General features: G+C 35.4%; 1 protein-coding gene across 1 annotated transcript in view; it reads right to left on the reverse strand.

Moving 5' to 3' along the window:
• LOC134839524 (large ribosomal subunit protein uL11-like) overlaps positions 1-3,249 on the reverse strand; it is a 359,274-nt gene extending 356,025 nt beyond the window's left edge. Inside the window, exon 1 of the mRNA XM_063855105.1 lies at positions 3,239-3,249. The gene's annotated coding sequence lies outside the window, so the exon portion shown is untranslated. The remainder of the gene's footprint in view (positions 1-3,238) is intronic.
• Positions 3,250-8,882: the final 5,633 nt, after the last annotated feature.

Here is an 8,882-nt window from a genome sequence, read left to right on the forward strand (position 1 = left end):
TGAAAAATAAACTTAGGACCGAAAAATGTATTGTAATGGGCTCAAATTAAGCATCAAAAAGCATGCTCGCTCGCTTTCCTTGTTCGAAATTAGACCACAAATCAAAAAAAAACTTTAACCGTGTTTTCTTGAAACTGAAAAAATTTCAAGGTCGTTCGAATCACGACTGAAAAAGCTTCAATATGATATGTCACTCGAACCGTTCCGATGATTTTTTGTGGTACCTAATTTTTCGTGGAAAACAAAAAAGAAAACACGGATATCCGGTTAATGTGCAAGCAGCATAAAATGTTCCGACCAATAGTCTTAAAAAATACAATAAAAGTGTATTCAAATTAATATCGTTTTTTTTTCTGCGTGGTGTGATAAAAATTTCAAAACCAAAAATAGAACTTAGGCAAATTCGACAACCACAGTAATATATACCCATGGAAAACAGTTTTTATCGAACAGTTAAAAAAACGAAAAAATCGACACAGAGGCGAAGCTTGCGATACAACACAAAAAAACGTAAGTCTTAAAAAATCTTTTGAAAAAAACTAGGTGAGCCAGGACTTTTTTGGGTCTTCATAAACAAAATTTAGGGGCCCAGCTAAAGCTGGATGTACATGTTTGATGATGAATGAAATTGCTATACTGACGCGGCACGGAAAATGATTTCAAATATTCGACTTTGTCCAAAACCTTAGTTGTTTCTCTACTAAAATAAGTGGAAAAAGTAAGAACCTATAAAACGATCAAAAAATAAGGAGTCGCCGCTTCTGTGAAAAACAATTATCGCAACCGGTTCTTTCAACTGAATTTTTCATCTCAGATTTGTTTGAAAGAATTTGAAAAAAAAAATTCAAGAAGGTCCTATATAAACTGGTCAAAAGATCTGAAAAACGGATAAAAACTTTCAAATATCCATAACCTTTTTCTCCTGAAACCTGGATTCTCGATTGAACACAACCTGAGAATTGACACGGTAGTTGAAAAGTTTCCTAAAAGTTGAAAATTTTCCAAAAGCGTAAGCTTGAAAATTTTCCAAAAAAACTTTGACTGTTTGAAGCCCATAACTTTTTTTATAGAAACTGGGCAAAGTCAATTGTAAGAGTGGCCTTTCAGTAACATGTAGCCGATTAAACCCATGATATCAGATTTGACAGTTAGCAAAAAAAGTCCAAAAAACGGTCAACAAATCAAAAATTTGACATTTCCGATAATCATAGCTTTTTGTGTAAAAAAAATATGAGCGGCTTATTTGCCACTTATGCAGAAAAGATTCACGCAACCTAAAATTTTGATTGGACCCAAAATCTCAGATTTGGGAGGTTAGTTTGAGAAAAGTCAAAAACTTTTGACTTTTTCGAGGGCCATTACTTTTGGTGTCAGAAAAATTTGGGCGTAGTCGCATAAAGAAATGAGCTTCTCGCAACCCGTTTTATGAATTGAACTCAAGTCTCATATATGGCAAATTAATTTTCGGGAAAATTCGAAAAGTTTAAATAACGGTTTTGAAAAAAAATCGACTTTTCCGAGGGCGATAACTTTCTATGTAAAATGCCGGGCCGCTAATGCAGGGGAGCTTCTCACTACCCATTATCTCCATTCAACCGGCAATATCAAAATTGAGAAGTTAGTTTGCGAGAAAAGTCAAAAAAAGGTTCACACAACGATCACATATTGAGAATTTCGAGAGCCATAACTTGGCCATTAAAAAAAATTGGGCGTAACCGTTTCTGCAGAGAGCTTTCTAAAACCGTTCAATTCATGGAAACCAAAAAACGAAATAAAAAATTAAAAATATGTGTCAAATACTGCCCCACCGATTTTTTCGAAGGCTGTAGACAAAGTGGTCAAGTGAAAAGAGAATTTAGGGGAGTATGTAGGCACATAGGAGAATAGGCGGTCTTTTAAAGTTAACACCTTCTTCAAAATCAGTGAAAGTTAGAGAAAAGTAAAATTTTTCCAATAAATTTGGAAATAATTTTCCATAGCGAAAAGATATTTCAACAAACCGATTGGTAAACCTACCATCAACTTGAAGAGTGCGGAGGGGAGTTTTTGATATGTTTTTCTCTTCAGGCCAAAATCAGGTCATTAACCCGATAAAAAATGGGCCGAAACAATTTGGGCGAAAGTTGGAGAGGAAGTTTTTTACCGAAACAAAAAACAAAGGAAATACGAGGTCAACGTTATAAAATTACAAGTTGCAGGAGTAAATCAAACACTAAAAGTCAACATTAGAAAAACAAGCACATCAAAAAACTATTCTAAGATGTGACAACTAAGCTGAAAACATGAACCCAAATAATCGGCCGACAATTTTATTTGAATTAGAATATTTCCCCGTTGAAAAAAAAACAACTTCTGGCCACATTCGAACCCATAAATCAATGAACCCATTTTCAAAAAAATTTTGCCGACCTTTTTTTTAGGACGACCAAATTGATTTTCTGAGCTCTCCCAAATCACTATAAAGACCCCATGTTGACAACATTCTGCGCCGCAGGTAAATTTTTGGAAAATGTTGACTAAAAAATCGCACTTTTTTGACGCGCGCTCCCCCCTCAAAATAAGTATATATTGGCGCCACAGGCGCCTTTAGAAACATTTAGGGTCCGTCACCAAAAATGGATATCACAAAATAGTACAAAGGGGGACCATTTGGGTCAAATTCTTGAGGGGGATAGTCAGCCCCCTAAATCCGCTGGTAATTGGTAGTTTTCCATTGGCGCATCGTAAGCCTGTTATACACAAACGAATGACTAAAAAAAATTTGAAAAATTATTTCATGCCGGGATGCAAGAAAAACAAATTAAACGGTCTAAAACTAGCAGTTTACGGACATTTAATGCGTATCCGCACGCACAAGTTATTCAAAGTTTGGCTATAATCTTTCCAATTTATTTTTTTTCCTTTTAATTGAAACTTTGAAACAATCTAAAAAGCTGATTTCGGCTATTCAAAAAGATTTAAAAAATCATCGAAGAAGAAATAATTTCTAGTTAACACAAAAATCATATTAAGCAAATATGCTTAAACAGAATGAATAGCAACTCGGCGAGGACAGCGAACGAATCTATCTGCATTGCCGGGTGCTATCCTTAACTCAGACATTTGAACGAACTTAATCATAACAGAAGTATGGGAATGAAAGGAACAAATATCAAAAACTTGCCGAAGGCGAAAACGAAAGAAGCGACAAACAAAATCCACTTTTTAGTTTAAAAAATGTCGCACAAAAAACCTGACAATTTAATAAGTACGTATAACAATTCACTGACGATACACACAATGAAATTAGCCGACTCATGGTACAAACTTGACATAATTGACAATTGTAAAAAAAAATCAGAATTTGTGTATAATCGTCAGTAAATCGCTAGTCGTAGCCCCCCCCCATATTGGGTTCAAATACGAAACTTGAGCTTGTTCACTTAGCGGTTAATGCCTCAACCAGCTCACTGTTATCAACGCAAGCTTGAATGTAGACAATATAGTGGAAACAGCACATAAGTTCCAGAAAATAATCGAGAATTTTTAAAAAAATAATATTACAACTATCAAGTATCATGGAACAATTTACATTATCATAGCTCTACTTAAATTTGAAAAAAATTTGACGATTCAAACTTTCGACCCGAGTGTGCAGAAAGCTTGAAAATGATATTTATCAGATTTTGAAAAACCAAACAACTGAAATAATATATAAAACTTGGATAAGAACCGGCTCGCAGTGCTGATTCAAATTATCCGGATAAACGAAAAAATAAAAATGAAATTTAAAACAGGTTTTTCTCAAATTGGATTGAGTTAAGTTGAAAAATGACGAGGACAAAACTTGCTAATAATTACAGCAGAAATAATATGATGCATTTTGCGTTGAGAAATTTGGGTCCAATATTTTAGTCTAAAAATGGATCATTTTTGGCTTTTTTAGTCAATCAAAATTTACAACAAAACTACCTGGTCGATTACTGACATAATTATATCTACATGAGCCTCTTACTTAGTTCAAAAAACGTTCAGAAAAACTTAACCTCCAAAAATTATATTAATTAACGTCTTTTTGTTTGATAGACAAAAAAAAGGTCGTTTTCACTATGTAAAACATCATTTTTGTAATTGAAAACATTTTAAAAAGGTTCTCGCATTCTTTGAAGAACATTTATTTTTAAAATTTGTTGAGCTACATATGTGGCTCACGTTGATATAAGTTTGTCAGTGATCGACCACGTGGTTTTGGCGTACTTTTTGATTGAATAAAAAAAGCCAAAATTGATCCGTTTTTGGACTAAAACATTGGGCCCGAATTTTGCAAAACAAAATCCATCACTCTTATTCTACTGAAACTCTAAGCAAGTTTTTTCTTCATAATTTTTCACTAAAACTCAGCACTATTTGACAAATACGCGTTTTATTTTTCGAGTTTAGTGCGTTTTGTCCGGATACGTTAAATCAGCACGAAATCCTATTGCAAAAAAGTAACACGAGATATGGTGAAGTGAAAAATCGAAAAAACCTAATTTTTGGTTCTTCAGAAGCAGTAAACGCTGTCAAAATAGACGACCTGAAAACAAAAAAAACGCATGCTGAAACACTAAGTCAATACTCAATACACCGGAAAAGGTTTAGGAACTGTTGAGGCTAGTATTTAGTGATACTAACTGATACCAAGAAAGTTCACAGATTTTCAAAGATGCTTGAATTGGGAAAGGTCAGGTCAATTTCAAGTGATTGCGAAAAATTTGACGACAAAACAATTTAGTGACTGTTTATCAGAGCCCTTTTCGCAATTTTCACGTAATCAGAAGTTTCAATTTTCAAAAAATAAGTGTTTAGAAACAGTAAAACATAAGGTGTACTTGTAACTCAGTAAAAGGAGATGTATGAGAGCCTTTTTTGTAAGACTAACCTAAATTGTATAATTGTATTTTCGTTTTGTGAGCCTCAACAAAGCACAATACATAAGAAAGACAAGAAAAAATTGAAATAACTTGAAATATTTTTTTTCACTGGAAAAACATATCCAAACACATAGGCAAAGCATTGCAATCTAACGAATAGAAAATGAGACTGAAATAAATGAATTAACGACAATTGAAAACTTTTTCAAAAAAAAAAACGAAAAAGTTGACGACTTGACTCTTTTTTTTTCAAAAAAAATGTAGTTGTTTCTTTATTTATATATTTCCGTCGCATTCTCTATTCACTAGCTTTAAATCAGGTAAAAAAAAATTTTAAAAAACGTTGTTTTTGAACTTGAACACCACAACCGAAAACAAAACATAAGACGTAACCACTTAGGCCGGATAAACCTTTTACTATGCAAAAACAAAAAATAGAAAATACGAAAAGTCACGGCTAGTAAATTTTAAAAAGACTGTAGTAAATCAACAGCAATTGCAACTAAAAGAAGAATTTCCTTACAGTGCAATAAAATCCGTGATGTGGAAACTAAGCCGACAAAACATCAGGAGAAAAACGAAAGTCCGACAAGTTCAATATCTCCCTTCAAAATTTCAATTTCATGCACGCTGAAACAAATAAATAGCCAACAGAAGATTGAAGGTGTAAAAGAACAAGGAAACCGAATAAAAAAATTATTCGAACTTCAAAGGAAAAATATATCAGGTTCAAGCTCTTACCAACTCGGTCACGGCTGCTCGAAAAAAAACAAGACATTTGCTCTCGTATTAGTAAAGACCAAAACGCAGGTAACGATCAAAAATAGCGTTACAGAGTCAATTCGCTTTCAAAGTTTTAAGTTCAATTGAGAATCTGAAACACCAAACCAGCGAGTATAAGGAATCATATAATAATCCAAGTAACTTGAAGACTATCAAAACTTAGTTCCCATCATGAGCGGAAAGCTGCTGCAGCAGTTAAGGCTAAGCTAGCCGGTGTCCAGGGTTGGCAGAGCTCAGAGGGCATTAGTGCAACAACCATTAAGGTCTTCAAGGCTGTAAGCGACTATTCACCTAAAGCTTCGACAGAAAACCGGTCAAAACAGAGACGGCTTTTGCGCAACCCTGCTTGCGTTTTTGTACTTCAGTTAATTTGACACTTTCTAGTTGAAGGAGCGGCTTTTTTGCCAATAGAAAATCGCCTCTAATCCTATCATTAAGGAAGATGCGACCGCCTTCGGCTGAGCAGGCAAGAGTGTGGTTCCCATAAACGTGTAAGCGTTTTAGCACTTAGTGAACTGAAACTAAGGAGTGGTATACCAAGACGGTAGTTCAGACACACCCTGCACTCAAATGGGCCAAAGTAGGTCTGAGTGATTTGACGCGAGTATATTCAACCAGTCCCTGAATGAGTCGGGGATAGCTTCAATGAACGTAGAAAAGACGAGAGTCAGCTAGTTTTATAAGGGTTTTGGAAGCGAGATTATAAGGAGCAGCGCACCAAGAAGTGTCTATGCGCTGACTGTCCAAACCTTATCAACTGAACTTGAAAAAAAATCCGAAAAATCTAGGCTACTAAGACAAAATTTCTATCAGATGGGGATTTGGTGTCCATATAGACTAACACAATGGAACAGGTGAGCGATAAGAAGCAAAGGAGAGACCGAGCCTACCCTAAGAGACGGAGAGGAAGGATTGGAGACGCTTTAACGCCAAAACCGCAGAACTAGTGATGGATTCGATAGAGGTATGTACTGTTTTGTCGAACCCTTATAGAACTTTCGATAAATTGAATTTTACGCAGCGATCTGCACTTAGTTAATTCTAAATTACAAAAGAGGCCCTTCTGTTTAGTTACGGTAAGTGCAAAAGCTGGATAGGGCCTGATGCAAAAGCTGGATACAACTAAAATAAGCTTCGCGCTCCTGAGGAGCTCTAAGCTTTGTATAAGGGGGTGCAGATCGCTGCGCTAAGTTCAATTTATCTACAACTCCATTAGCGCAATTGTGGAGGAAGGACGGCTAAGATAAATTAACATTACGACGATGCATTTAATGCTGATTTATGACTTCATTGATAAAATGATACGGTTTGCTGATATATATGCATTTTTATAACGCTGGTATGGGTCAACTAAAATGAACCCTTCCGTCATGCGACGGTCCGTGCACAGGTTGGCCATACGAACGCTACATAAATACATCGACAAAAATTTATGAATAAATCAAGTCTATTTTAAAGCATCCAGAGAATTGTCAATAAAAATCTACCCGCCTCGATTATAGCACTGATAGAATTGTCTGTTGTTTGTATTTTTAAGTTTTTTGCACCCTCTGAGGCAGAGGATTGCACTCCTCAAAATCTTATCACGAAGATATTTGATAATTCTAGCAAGTAAATATAGATCTAATGAAGACTACATATAATCGGAACAGCGTTAATGAATTCAAAAACTGAATTTTGTTAGAATTTTCACACCTTCGATATTCATTGAATAACTAGAACAGTAATAGTAAAATAAGACTTAATTTAATTTAGGATCCAACAAAAACTTAGTAAAACGCTTTTTTATCGGTTAAATTCAATTAGGGGTTGCGTTTTGTATCATAAGATAAAAAACAATACAAATCCAAACTATTAGAAGTTTTTTTAAAAAAAACCAACGCATAGTAAAGAATATCACTGATGATCCGTGGGTGTTAAATATTGAGAAAGACTTCAATAAATAGCTGATGATCTGAAAAAGACACACCGCATAAGTGTACAACTTTACAATATAATGGGGTTAACAAGCAGTCAACCGTGCAGTTAGGTACAGTTCTGCAATCCTAAATTAGAAACTTTTCTATCCGAAGTGATAAAATGGATATCAACGATAAAAGAATTTCACAATTGGTTTCTTGAAAGCAACTACTGCTCATATCGCTATTATTTCAGCTATATGACCCACTCCCTCTACATTGAATTCAGAACAATTGAGAACGTCAAAAATTCAAATGTTTGAAGAGAGAAAAGTCAAATTGAAAGCGCCGGATCAGATCTTTTTTAATCGCTCCATTAAGCTGGCTAATGAAACGGCGAAGAAATAAAAAACAAAAACTCTTGGCAATAAACTATGCTTTAAAGGAACCTGAAAAAATTTTCTGGAGTTATTTTGGTTCATGTTGTGATAGAAAACCATTTAACAATTTCATTATATGCTGTTCAATCCAAGTTTACTAAATACATGAAAACATCATTTTAATTATGACATACTTACATGACAGGTCATTCATTCCTACTTTCTTCTTTCATTAAGCGAGAGAAACATACCACTATGCCCGAAACTATCTGCACCCAAAAATTCAAATGACAACTGGAAATAAAACGATGGCCAACTTAGGTGTGCCCACTTGATGAACTACTGGCGTATCTACAATCGAAGCGAAGACAAATATGTGCCATTGTCTACTGCAGGAGAACGGGCACTCGCGTTTTTTTTGAGGATCTGTGGAAGACAGTGATAATTGTCATAGAGACAACCGGTAACCTTATCTCTAGAAGCAGGAGACAGAATCCTGCCGTCCTCAGAAAGTATCTCCAACTGCACCAATCAATTGGAACTGAAGTCACTACAGGTTGTGCTGTCCCATCGAGACCACCTGCCAGGCATTTTCTCATAGATACGGGCCCAGACCAAGAAACCATCGCAGCGACGCCGCAGGGCAAAGGCGCGGAGGTGTTGGCTGGGGAACTTCAGCCGGAGCCGAACGATCAATAAGGGGTAAGATAATGTTGAGGCTGTTTTTTCTTTGCTGAGTGCCACATGAGCTTAAATTCTCGTGGCCTGCAAAGAAAAGATGATCTTAATTTTGCTGCCACCACCACTCCTTAGATTGGTCCTGAAAAAAAAACTCACTTGGAAACTTGAGTTAGATTATTTTGAATATTTTAACAAATTTAATAGCAGTTTCCTGAGAATTAAATTTCTGAAAAAAGGTCTCGATAACG

This window comes from Symsagittifera roscoffensis, chromosome 2, assembly GCF_963678635.1.
Source record: "Symsagittifera roscoffensis chromosome 2, txSymRosc1.1, whole genome shotgun sequence".
Classification (NCBI taxonomy): Eukaryota; Metazoa; Xenacoelomorpha; order Acoela; family Convolutidae; genus Symsagittifera; species Symsagittifera roscoffensis.